Consider the following 12861-nt stretch of genomic DNA (forward strand, 5'->3'; position numbering starts at 1 on the left):
TTTTAGTATTTTACTAGAGGTAGATGCTACAGTATGTGGTACAGTTTAATATTTCATTAGTTCATACAACTTCATAATAACAGTTAATATTTTTGCTCCATTTTACAAATGGGGAAGCTTGGGCTTAAAGAAATTACTTGTCCCAAGGCCATGCAGCTACTAAGTGGGGGGGGCCAGGATTTGAAATTAGGCACTAGGATTCCAGAGCTTATATTCTGAACTACTATAGAGTAATCTCCAAAGGTGTACTGTCCATCATAGTAGTTCAATAATTTTTAAAGATCAAATTTATATTTTCAAAGAAATATACTTTTTATATTAAACTTTTTTTTTAAGGCACTACCAGGGATTGAACCCAGGACCTCGTACATGGGAAGCAGGTGCTCAACCACTGAGCTACAGCGACTTCCCAATGAGAGTTGGTTTTGTTGTTTGTTTGTTTTGTTTGTTTTTTAGGAGGTACTGGGGACTGAATCCAGAGCCTCATACTTAGGAAACAGGCACTCAACCACTTGAGCTACATCTATTCCCACCTTTTATATTAAACTTTGATACATCATGGTCAGTCTGTGTCACACTTGTGCTTTCTTCAAAAACATGCATTATAAAGGCTGTTCACAGTACATACATTTATAAGATAATCACTTTTTTGAGCATTAATGTATATACACTATGTAGTATTGAAGATTGGACTAACTAGGACTTGAAAAGCAAGGAATTTATATCGTTTGACTATCTCATTGCATTGAAGAAATACAACTTTTTCAAACTTAATAACTTTTTTACATTGTGAAGCATCATTCTATGTGGAAACTATTGATGAAACTGTTCATTCCTGGCTATTTTTTACTTATTTCCTGTTGAATAAAACCAGGTTTTCCTACTGCCTATTTACTCTAGACCAGGGAAGGCACAGAGGCTTCATCTCAAGCATTTTTTGTGTTTGTACAATTAATAGTAGCTGCTCAGACCATTATGTTAAGACAGATTCTTAAGTTTTTCCCAGGTACTCAAGAAAGAGTGCTATGATCAGCTATGGATATCTGACATAAACATGAGCCTGGGGCAAAAGACACAATGCCTGCCACTTGCTTGTCTTTCCTATTCTATACTATCATCTTTCAGAGTTCCATAGACATATGATAGAGTATAAATTAGTTTTGATATTAAGTGAAACATAACTGAGGGAAGTGGCTGTGGCTCAATCAGTTGGGTTCCTGTCTACCATATGGGAGGCCCTGGGTTCTCGTCCCGGGGCCTCATTGCGAAGGCAGGCTTGCCCGCATGCTGCAGAGAGCTGCCGGCCCTGGCGCCGTGGAGTGCCCTTGGCCCACAAGAGCCGCAGAGAGCCGACTCAGCAAGGTGACGCAACAACAAAAAAAAAGGGAGACAAGCAGAACACAGAGAGGCACACAGCGAATGGACACAGAAAGAAGACAGCACGCAAAGAGCTACAAGGGGGGGGGGGGGGTTGATTAAAAAAATGTGCCTGACTGCAAACTTTAAAAGAAAAAAAACCAAAAAACATAATTGAGCAAGCAAATGCCTTTCCAGTAAAAAGTGGTTAGTTCCAGGCTAAGTATTTTGAAATAGGCCACTTTTATATTACTTTATAATGTGTGTTTTGGCATTGTGTGTACATTCTTTAGCATTATCTGTTCAGTCTCTCATCATGATATTATGACTTACACATTCCCGTTCTATATTGTATTTGTTGACACAATATTTTCTTATCTTTTTATTAGGTTATTATTGAAGAGCTTTCAATCATTCTGGATGATGTCATGGATAAATTTTGCTAAAACAGTAATTACACTTCTTGACCTTTGCCTGGTAGAATGGAAAACATATAAAATACATGGTAAGTTTATTAAATTATTGTCCAGACTTACTCAGTTTTTTCCTTTGGTGCCTCCAGGATAAGGATAATCAATAAAGATATTGAATTTAAATGGTGACATTTTGTTTATCAGTGCCTTACTTGCCCTTTCCTGGCTGCCTTCGAGAATGACTGCTGCATTTTCATTGATCTTTACTATTATAAATCTAAGAGTAGTTTCACTTAGAGTCACTTCACTCTCACAGACTTTGCTTTTAGTTAAGGTTATTTTCTACATTTTAAGTCTTTGTTTTCTATCTTGTTTAAATTATATGACAATTTCAAATCAAATATAAAGATAAATGATTGCTTTTAATTTTGACAGTATCATATACTCTGTTCATGCTCAGTAAAGGCTGTCATATTTGCTTTCAAAATTATGTAGTTGGGAAGCAGACTTGGCCCAGTGGATAGGGCGTCTGTCTACCACATCGGAGGCCTGCGGTTCGAACCCCGGGCCTCCTTGACCCGTGTGAAGCTGGCCCACGCGCAGTGCCAATGCGTGCAAGGAGTGCCATGCCATGCAGGGGTGCCCCTTGCGTAGGGAAATCCCATGCGCAAGGAGTGTTCCCTGTAAGGAGAGCCGCCCAGCGCGGAAGAAAGTGCAGCCTGCCCAGGAATGGTGCCGCACACTCGGAGAACTGACACAACAAGATGACGCAACAAAAAGAAACACAGATTCCCATGCCGCTGACAACAACAGAAGAAGACAAAAAGAAGAACATGCAGCAAATGGACACAGAGAACAGACAACTGGGGTGGTGGGAAGGGGAGAGAAAAAAAAATTATATAGTTATTTTGGGTTTTGTTGGAAACATTCCAAACCTAAGTTTTGCCATTATTTTCTCATTGCGTATTCTTTTCATCAAGAATTCATCCATATCAATACATGTCCTTACTGAAAAAACATGGACAGAAGTCTCCACATGAATCTCTACAAGTGATGCGCACCATTAGAAAGCTTTGTTGACTTAATATCTACATTAATTGAGAAACTAAGCTGCAATATTATTCTTTGTGATATGACTTTGCTTTTTTGGCCTAGGTAATAAAGATTACAGTAAACATTCTGTCACAGATAACTTTTAGCTCAATAACTTTTAGCCCTATCCTACATCCTGGTATATATATGCGTATGTATGTGTATATACATATATATTTAAAGATTTATTTCTCTCCACCCTCTATCCCCTTACCCCCCCCCACCCCCATTGTCTGTTCTCTGTGTCCATTTGCTGTGTGTTCATCTGTGTCTGCTTCTCTTTAGGCAACACTAGGAACTGATCCTGGGAACTTCTGGAGTGGGAGAGAGGTGCTTCATCTCCTGCACCACCTAAGCTCCCTGGTCTGTGGCATCTGATTGTCTCTCCTCCTTTTTGTTGTGTCACCTTGCTGCCGCAGCACTCCTGCATGGGCCAGCATTCCTGCATGGGCCAGCACTCCTGTGCAGGCCAGCTCACCACATGGGTCAGCTTGCCTTCACCAGGAAGTCCCAGGAATCAAACCCTGGACCTCCCATATGATAGATGAGAGCCCAATCACTTGAGCCACATCCACTTCCCTATATACTTTGTAATAAAAAAAAGTTAATCCCATTTTATAACCATGGTTCTTAGTTGCTTGAACTTAGACTGACTCTAACTAGTTTAAATAGAAAAGGATTTATTCAGGGTAATTTGTAAACTCACAGGATCATTGGGAGAGCTGAAGAAACAGACTTGCAGAATTAGATGGCTAAGGGAATCTGCTGGGATATTCTACAGAAGAAATTTTTAAATTTTTTTTTATTTTTATAAAGGGTATTTATTTGCCATAGGTGCTTAGATACCAGGCCATAAAGCATAAGTTATTTCCCTCACCAAAGTCTATTTCCACTTGTTGGAGCAAGATGGCTGCCGACATTTGCGAGGGTTCAGGCTTCCTGGGTTCCTCCAGGCTCAGCTCCCCTGTTTCCTCCATTAGATCAACTGTAGACTATGGGCTCTAGGCTTTGCCTCTCTCCACAAGGTCAGCTGTAGACTATCAGGTGAACAGCTCTGTCTCTTTTCCTGGGACTCCAGCTTAAGGTTTCAGCTTCAAACTCTAATATCACAACTCCAACATTAAGAACCCTCCACTCTGTCCTCTGCCTTTTATCTGTAGGGTGGGGACTCAATGCCCTAATGACGTGGCCCAATCAAAGCTCTAATCATAAGTCAGTCAGGCCCAGTCACGGACCAGATTACAGACAATCCAATATCTATTTTTGGAATTCATAACCATATCGAACTGCTACACTCACTCAAGTCTGACACCATGTGCTGATGTCTGCCAAGGGTTCAGGCTTCCTGGGTTCCTCTCTCCTGGGGCTTGTTCCTCTCCAGGCTCAGGTCCTCTGCTCTCCCCACAAGGCCAGCTGTAGAGTATCAGGCAAACACCTCATCTCTCTTCTCGGCCTCTGCTGATTCCAGTTGAGCTTTCTCTCCTTCATGTATCTGCTTCTCTATGTGTTTGCTTCCCAGGCTCCAGGATCAAAATGCCAACCTTCCTTCTCTGTGGTGCAGTTTCCCTGTGAGTCTCCTGTAAGTCCTACTCCAGCTTATCATAGATTTCACACATGCAGGTGTCAGCTTACATCCTTCCTCTACCCTCCCCCACCCCCCCAATTTCCTGTAAGCCTATCATCCAGTCTCTAGGTCTCTACAGAAGAAATTGCCTGAGTTCTTTAACAGAGATAAATTATATGGAGAAAAAAAGGATTAAGGGGGAACCTATAGATTAAAAGAAATTTAAACACTACATCAAATTTTTAAAAAGGGAAGAAGGAAAAATTATGGCTTCTAGGGATGTATATTTAGGTGATAAAATTATAATGAAACACAAGAAAGTGGTTCTATAAATGCCAGGATAGTGATTAATTTTGGGGGAGGGGAAGAATTGCTATTTGGAGAGGTTTCTGGGTGACTTGCAAAATTTTATTATGCGATCTTGGGTGGTAGTTATAAGTGAGTTCATCTTAAAATTAGTCATTAAGCTTTTCATTTATTTGTTCTTTGTGTTTTTCTGTATCTGTATTTTATTTTTAAATGAAAATTGAATATATGATTAAAACAAATAATAGCATAACAGCAGTATCATCTTCCTTTAGGAGACAGATTACTTTTATTTATTTTATTATTTTTTTATGGGAAATATTTTTAATATTGATCATATCAATTTAAAATACTCAATTCTTTCTCAGGGCTGGTCCATCATATTGTCTTTTTGGAAATATTAAATACATCAAAATTATGAGCAATTTTGTTTAACAGTACATAGAAACTTCAGTTTGGTAAGTAAGACAGGAATTTCTAACAATGGAGCAAGGTATCCAGAACCTGAAAGTGAAACAGAGGAAACATTTCCAGTGACAAGGTGAAGGGCCATGGATAAAGTCTAAAAGCACATGCTGGAAAATGGGATCATGAAGTTTTATATTCCACCCTCACTCTGAGTATATGCTGTGATGGGAGGGATGAGATCATGCTGTGAAGGGGGCTTAGACGAATAATTGCTTCTTTCTAGAGCAGGGGTTCTTAACCAGTGGTCCATGAACTTGAATTAAAATTCAAAGAAATATTATTTTTGTTGCTGCAGGTGTGATATATTTATTAAATAATACAGCAAGTAGTGTGGACTTGGTAAGGGGTCTGAGGTTTCCACCTGATTGGCAAAGGGGTCCATGGAACAAAAGAGGTTAAGAACCCCTGGTCTAGAGAATGGACCCTTTGGGCATGCGGCTCATCCAAGGCCAATTGCTCTTCAATTTCTTGCCCACATAATCATAACCAGGGATTTCAAGGAGATAACAAAAGCAGGGGGTATTGAGCTTTGATTTTTGAGCCGATGTAACACCAGCTCTTCATCCTCTGCTAATGACAAGCCCATACAAAGGCTCTAAGGTTTCCCACTTGGCCTTCTTTCTATTACGATTGTTGGTCTTGCGTCTTCTACTTCCTGTTGTTCCTTTTCCTTATTCCCTGCTTCTTGGTATCACTAATTTTATTTTCTGTATCTTCACTATCTGATTCTTCAGAGTTTCTGCACTTATCAGGATCTGGAAGTGTGCTTGGATCAATTCATCATCATCAGTACTCCACCCCAGAAAGGCTTCCATTTCATCTTTGGCCATTGCTTGTCTCTTGTTGACCTCTTCTGGCTTCCCTTTGTTTTAGTCTTTTCTCCCAGTACTTAGCCCTAATTTTTCCCTATATTCTTCTTTGCTAAATTTGTCCTCTTCCTGAAGCCTTTCCTTTGCTTTATCTAAGTTGATTCCTCTGGTGTCCTCTTCTTCAGCATCCTCAGTGATGGATTTCTGCATTTGTGGCCACTGCATAACCAGCTCCCCTTCATCAGTAAATGCTATTTTCTTATTCACTTAAACATTTCTCTTCATTACTTTTTTTTGCTTCCGTGACTTTGGTCAATCTTTTCTTGACACCGAATTTAGAAGACTCTTTATTCTGTAATGTTTTATGCTTTTTAAAGTCTAACCCGAACACATTGTACTGCTTCACCTTAAACAGATCAGCCTCAGGCCCGTCTTCATCCTCCTCATCTCTGTCCATGGACTGCCCAGGAATTTCTTTGATCTTCTGTGCCTTAGCTGTGTTAGGAACATGGACTTGAGACATTTTTGCTTTTCCTACTTTCCCTTCCATTTCTCCTTCATCTTCCTTCTCTTCTTCTTCCTCTTCTTCCTCACTAATACCATTTGCCAGTCTGTACTCTGTCTCTTCTGTTTTTTTCCCACCTTTCTGAAAGATGGACATTTTCTCACTGAAATAGGCTTGAAACTCTTCCACTTCATCATTGGTGAGGGAGGGAGCCCTTGGCTCAATTACTTTATTGGCTTGGCTCATTAATAATTGTTTGGAGTTCTGCTTCTGCATTTCTGAAGAAACCTCACCCGGGATGCCACAGCAAGACCAAGAGACAGGGCATATTCAGGTATAGGTAACTTGCTCACATCAAATACTTCTTTATCCTTCATCAATTACCCTGAACGTACATAGGAGACAAAACACCTTTGAACTCTTTCTTTTAAATCTTGATCTTGGGCTAAAAATGATTCCAGTTTTTTCTGGATGTCTATAAGTTTTCCTGATTGATTTTGATTTCCTTCACAGGTACTTTCTTTTGGAGAAGCTGCTGCACCATCCCTTTTTCTTCTGAGGGAAGCAAAATTAATAAATCTTCACCATCTTCTTTGTACCTGGCAGTTCTACCTGCTCTGTGAATATATGTGTTGGCATCCTCTGGACAATCAAATTGAAGAACCCAATTCACAGCTGGGAAATCCAGCCCCCTAGCTGCAGTATCAGTAGCAAAGAGTACTGCTGCTCTCTTGCAGATAAATTCATTGTAGACTTCCATTCTTTTCATCTGCTGCTGGTGACCATGGAGAGCAAGGATGAAGCCGGCAGAAGACACGGTACAGGTATTGAACCTCTTCACAACTGGAGAAAAATACAATGCTCTTCTTCAGGTGGCGTCTCAAAAAGGAATAAAGCACACTTACTTTTTGCTGCAGCAAAAATTATGTAGTTCAATAGATTACTTTTAAAAACATGCTGTAACTTCAGTGTACCATATTCATTGGCAGAGTTATATTGGCAAGCTTTTTAAATTCATCATATCTAAAAATTATTTTAACATTTATGTACAATAGCAACAAAGATAAACTGATATAATGTAAAGCTTTGTTCAGATAAAAAGCAAATACATAAAATCTAACCAAGGTGTTAAACACTGAATACCACAAATTGGAAGTCTAAAATATATGCTGTATATGATTGACTATCAAGATGATTAATTTTCGAAAGCTGGGAAATCTTGGGTCTAGGTAAAGTGGCCTGAATTGAAATGCTGGTGTCTTTGTGACTTTCAGATGTGGTTAGATAACTGACATTTTAATTCATTTAGATTCAAAATTGGACAATATAATCAAACTCTTTGTTTTAATCTGCCCAGCATCTCTTTATTTCTGGTAAAATTCTCCCCACTTTCTTTTAGGAGACTGGCTCTCCTCTATTCCAGTTCTGGTGACTTTGCAATGACAGTACCCTGCCTCTTGATCAAGGATCTTCCCAGCAACTGACATGTGACCTATATTCAACCAATCAAAGACCTTCCATGAAATTTTGCATATTGACTCCCAAAAGGAGGAGACCACTCCCTCTTCTGTGGTCATTTAAGGGGCTGATGTGAACTTGGGAGAAGAGTTTGTAGCTAATACTCTCAGGGTAGTGGTTCTGAGATCTGAAGAAAGAGGGTGGCAGGAGAATCTGATAGCATCATTTAAGGTTCTATTTGTACCCGAATATAGCTCTACCATCACATTTTCCAGTTACATGACCCTAGAAATTCCTCATTCCTCTAGAGTTTCAACTACTTTAGGGAACATGATAAATTTCACTATTTTACTTCCTTGATCTCATTTGAAAAATGTCATTTTTACACACAAAAATAGGACAGGGAAAAATTAATATTAATCAAGCATCTGAGTCCTAATCTACCAGCTAACCTTAGAATTTGTTGCCAGTATTCTGGATTCTCATTAGCATTTAATAAAGAAATTTGTCAAAATTAGTCAATGACCATGCTGATTGTTAATTAAGCCCTCCTAAAATATCTCCTTCTCTTTTTTAAATATGCACTTTGGCATGTATATACTGAAATATTTATATATGATGGATTTTGTCAGATTTGCTAATGACAGAAAGGAGGTGTTTACCTAGAAATTAATTATTTCTGTTTAAGATTTGGATTTGTGATTTAAGCATCTTTAGTTCTTAAAAAAGAAAAAAAGAAAAATAGTTACTACTCCTGAGGAGCCCCATTCACACTTGGGCCTGACTTAGAAGATGATATTGTGAACTTTAAGCTGATGCTGTGATGAGATGAGGCTTTCGGGGACTCTAAGAGAGGATGGGAGTATTTTGCCTGTGGGAGGGATGTGAATCAGTGATAGCCAGAGGGCAAACTGTAGTAGGGAGTTTTTAAGAGGCTCCTGAAGATCTTCACCTCCTATTGGTCATGCCTTTGTGTAATCCCACCCCCTTGAGTGTGGACTGAACCTGGGGATTCTAGTAAATATAGAATATGGTAAAATGATGGGATGTTACTTCCTAGATTAGATTACAAAAGACAGTGGTTTCTATCTTGCTTATTCTCTCTCTTCAAAGTTCCTTTCAACTTTCCTTTAATGCACTACTTTGTTAAATATCCATCTTACGCTGATATTTAGGCATAGATGGAAGTTACCATCTGCTTTGGACTGTGTTCTCAAACAGTATGGTACTGGGAAGAGCATGTCTCCGGTGCTGGGGGTCACTTCAGGCTTCATACTGCATGGACTTTGAATTCTCTTTTGTGGCCCACCCTGACCAGAAACATACAGGAAATTGTACTCTGGGAAATGCAGTTCGGTGTAGCAAAGTTGACACATTTCAAAGACACCAGATTTACTCAGGGCATGATTCCTTGCCTATATTTACAAATTTTGAAGATCATGACTGCTTCCTTATTATCTCCTAAAGTTGACATTTTATTTTAAAATAGTTTAGATTTATAGAAAAAATTTAAAAAAATGTACAGAGATAGTACAGACGGTTCCCATATATCCTATACCCAGTTTTCTTCATTAGTAACATCTTACTTTGGTATGGCACATTTATTATAATTAATGAAGCAATATTGTTACATTATCATTAACTAAAGTCTATATTTCATTCATATTTCCTTGGTGTTTACCTAATGTTTTTTGTCTGTTCAGGATCCCACCCAGGGCACAGAAGTCATCCTGTCTCATTAGGTTCCTCTTGGCTATGACAGTTTCTCAGACTTGTCTTGTTTTTGATAACATTGACAGTTTTGAGGAGCACTGGTCAGGAATTTTGTAAAATGTCCCCCTATCAGGATTTGCTTTACGTATTTTTAATGATTAGTCTGGGATTGTAGATTGGGGAAGACTGCAGTGGTAAAGTGCCATTCTTATCACATCATAACAAGGATACATATTATCAACATGACTTATCACTGTTGACATTGACCTTGATCACCTGACTGAAGTAGTTTGTATTTTTGGAAAAATACTTCTTTTGAAAAAGGTCACTATGTGAAGACCACACTTAATGAATGTGAAAGTTTGCTCTACCTCCCAGGTAGAGAGGATCTATATAAATTATCTGAAATTCTTCTGCATGGGCGATTTGTTTCTTCTCCCCATTTATTTATTTATTCAATCATTTATTTATATCAGTATGAATAATGGATATTTATTTTATGCTTTAGATTATAATCAAATACTTTATTTTTGCTCAAACTGTTCCAACTTTGGCTGTTGGGAGCCCTTCCAGTTGGCTCCTATGTCCCTTTGACATTATTGTGTGTGTAGTTTTTTTAAAAAAGCAATTCCTTACTTTCTGGCAATACAAGATGCTTCAGACTTTCATATTTCTTGCCCCAGTCCTAAAACCAGTAATTTCTCTCAGGAGCCATGGTTCCTTCATTGGAGAATGGTATTAGGAACCCAGATCTAGGGTTGGGTATACTCATTGCTAGTGGGATAGTTTTGTTTCTAGGTCCTTTTAGCTGACAGAGCAAGGAAATATATGTGTATACTAATTCATGTATATTTGCATATTTATAAATATTTCTCTTGATATCTATATTAAGTTAAATATAGGTCATACTGATGTCTTTTACACTAATCCATCATCATATAGATACTGTAACCTCATCCCCTTGCTGGTTTGTAATCTATGACTGTAACAGTGAGAAACCTGATTCCTTCCATTCACCATCCATTTATTTAATTGTAGCCATATTAGAATTGTTAAACCATAACCTTTGGGAAGTACTTTATAAACTAGCATAGTACTTATGTACAATTTCCTTTATCTTTAATTTTACAGACTTCACTCATATCCAAAGTATTTAGGTTAGCACCCTTTCCCTCATCCCCTTCAGAGAGGTTATTTCCTATAGTTGTAATAGTTTCAAACACAGTGGTTGTTTCATACAGTTGTAATACAGTTAGAGTCTCTTGTTATAGTCTACAAGGTTTAGTTCTGGGATCACCTGACCTAAATAATTTCTCTGTGATGAATAGGTCTATGGATTTTGGCAAATACTTGATGTCATGTATTCTCCATTATAGTACCATACAGAATATATACAGACTAGTTCCACCTATTCAGTCTTCTCTCTTCTTTCTCTTCTTTGATAACCTGGAAAGAACTCTACCATTTTGGGCTCTTGCCAAATTTCACCTTTTTTGGGCTCTGACCAAGAACTGTTATGCTTAGCTGAAAACCTTTAAGAATAAGATTTTAAAAATAGTTATGAAATAATGGCCAAAATAAAAGGTACTGATAAAAAGTATTTTCTAAGAATATTAGAAAAGGCATGCTATTAATAGTCTTATTATTGGGAAGCAAATGTAGCTCTAGCAATTGGGCTCCTGTCTACCATATGGGAAATCCAGGATTCGATTCCTGAGACCTCCTGTTGAAAGCAAGCTGGCCTGCATGGTGAGCTGGCCTGAGCAGTGAGCTGGCCCATGTGGAGAGCTGGCCTACATGGAGTGCTGGCTCATGCAGAGTGCTGGCCTATACAGGAATACTGGCCTGCATAGGAGTGCTGGCCTGTGTAGGGAATGCTGGCCCACACTAAGTGCTGGCCCATGAGGCGAGTTGGCACAGCAAGATGACTGAACAAAAAGACACACAGAGGAAAGACACTAAGAAACACAGCAACTCAGGGAACCAAGGTGGCACAAGTGATTGAGCATTTTTCTCCCACTCTGGAAGGTCCCAGGATTGGTTCCCAGTGCCAGACGAGAAGACAAGCAGACACAGAACACACAGTGAATGGATGCAGAGAGCAGACAGTAAGTGTAAACAACGAGGGTGGAGGGAGAAAAAATAGTATACTATTATTAGTTAAATACAGTCCATCCAAATTTTATTATTTAGGGGTAAGTAATTCAGAATATATGTATTCCCAATGTGTCTTGTATTTGATTTATTTTAACATTTAAAAATAAAATTTAGAATAGCACATATTCTATTGCATATAGTATATAGCATGGAATCTATTGCCTATACTGAAAATATTCTTTGTGTAAAGAAAAATCCTGTGGGTATACTAATTCTGGTGTCCTGGGCCATCATATTTCTTTTTTTTTTTAAAAGATTTATTTATTTATTTATTTCTCACCCCTTCCCCCCCCCCCCCCGGTTGTCTGTTCTTTGTGTCTATTTTGCTGTATCTTCTTTTTCCTCTTCTGTTATTGTCAGTGGCATGGGAATCTGTGTTTCTTTGTGTTGCGTCATCTTGTTGTGTCAGCTCTCCGTGTGTGCAGCACAATTCCTGCGCAGGCTGCACTTTCTTTTGCGCTGGGCGGCTCTCCTTCCAGGGTGCACTCCTTGTGTGTGGGGCTCCCCTACACGGGGGACACCCCTTCGTGGCAGGGCACTCCTTGTGCACATCAGCACTGTGCATGGGCTGGCTCCACACGGTTCAAGGAGGCCCAGGGTTTGAACTGTGGACCTCCCATGTGGTAGACGGATGCTCTAACCACTGGGCCAAGTCCGCCGCCCATATTTCTTGGTAAAGGTGTTTTTTTCCCTGGTTCTTGACCTGGCCACTTAGCTCAGGTTTGTCACTATTGGTATGTTGTCTCAGAACCTGTCATTCTCTCAGTTTCCTCATTTAAAAATGAATTTTTTGTCAGCTATGCTTCCCTTATACAGTTGTCTTGGGTATGAAATGGCCTAATACAAGCAAAAGTCCTTATAGGGTGCTGTGATCTCTCTCTGACAGAAAAAATGACATTTTATACATTAGTTTGTACAGGGCCATGACTTGAAATTTCTGTTCCATGGTGGAGCAAAATGACATTTTAATATAAATTCTCCTGAATATTTTACAGCAGGGGGTCCCATTTGATTTCTGCC

General features: G+C 39.0%; 1 pseudogene; it reads right to left on the bottom strand.

The window, feature by feature from the left end:
* Window positions 1-5659: 5659 nt before the first annotated feature.
* LOC101440535 (probable ATP-dependent RNA helicase DDX10 pseudogene) lies at window positions 5660-9245 on the bottom strand (annotated as a pseudogene).
* Between the last annotated feature and the right edge of the window lie 3616 nt (window positions 9246-12861).

Source organism: Dasypus novemcinctus, chromosome 2 (genome assembly GCF_030445035.2).
Source record: "Dasypus novemcinctus isolate mDasNov1 chromosome 2, mDasNov1.1.hap2, whole genome shotgun sequence".
Lineage (NCBI taxonomy): Eukaryota > Metazoa > Chordata > Mammalia > Cingulata > Dasypodidae > Dasypus > Dasypus novemcinctus.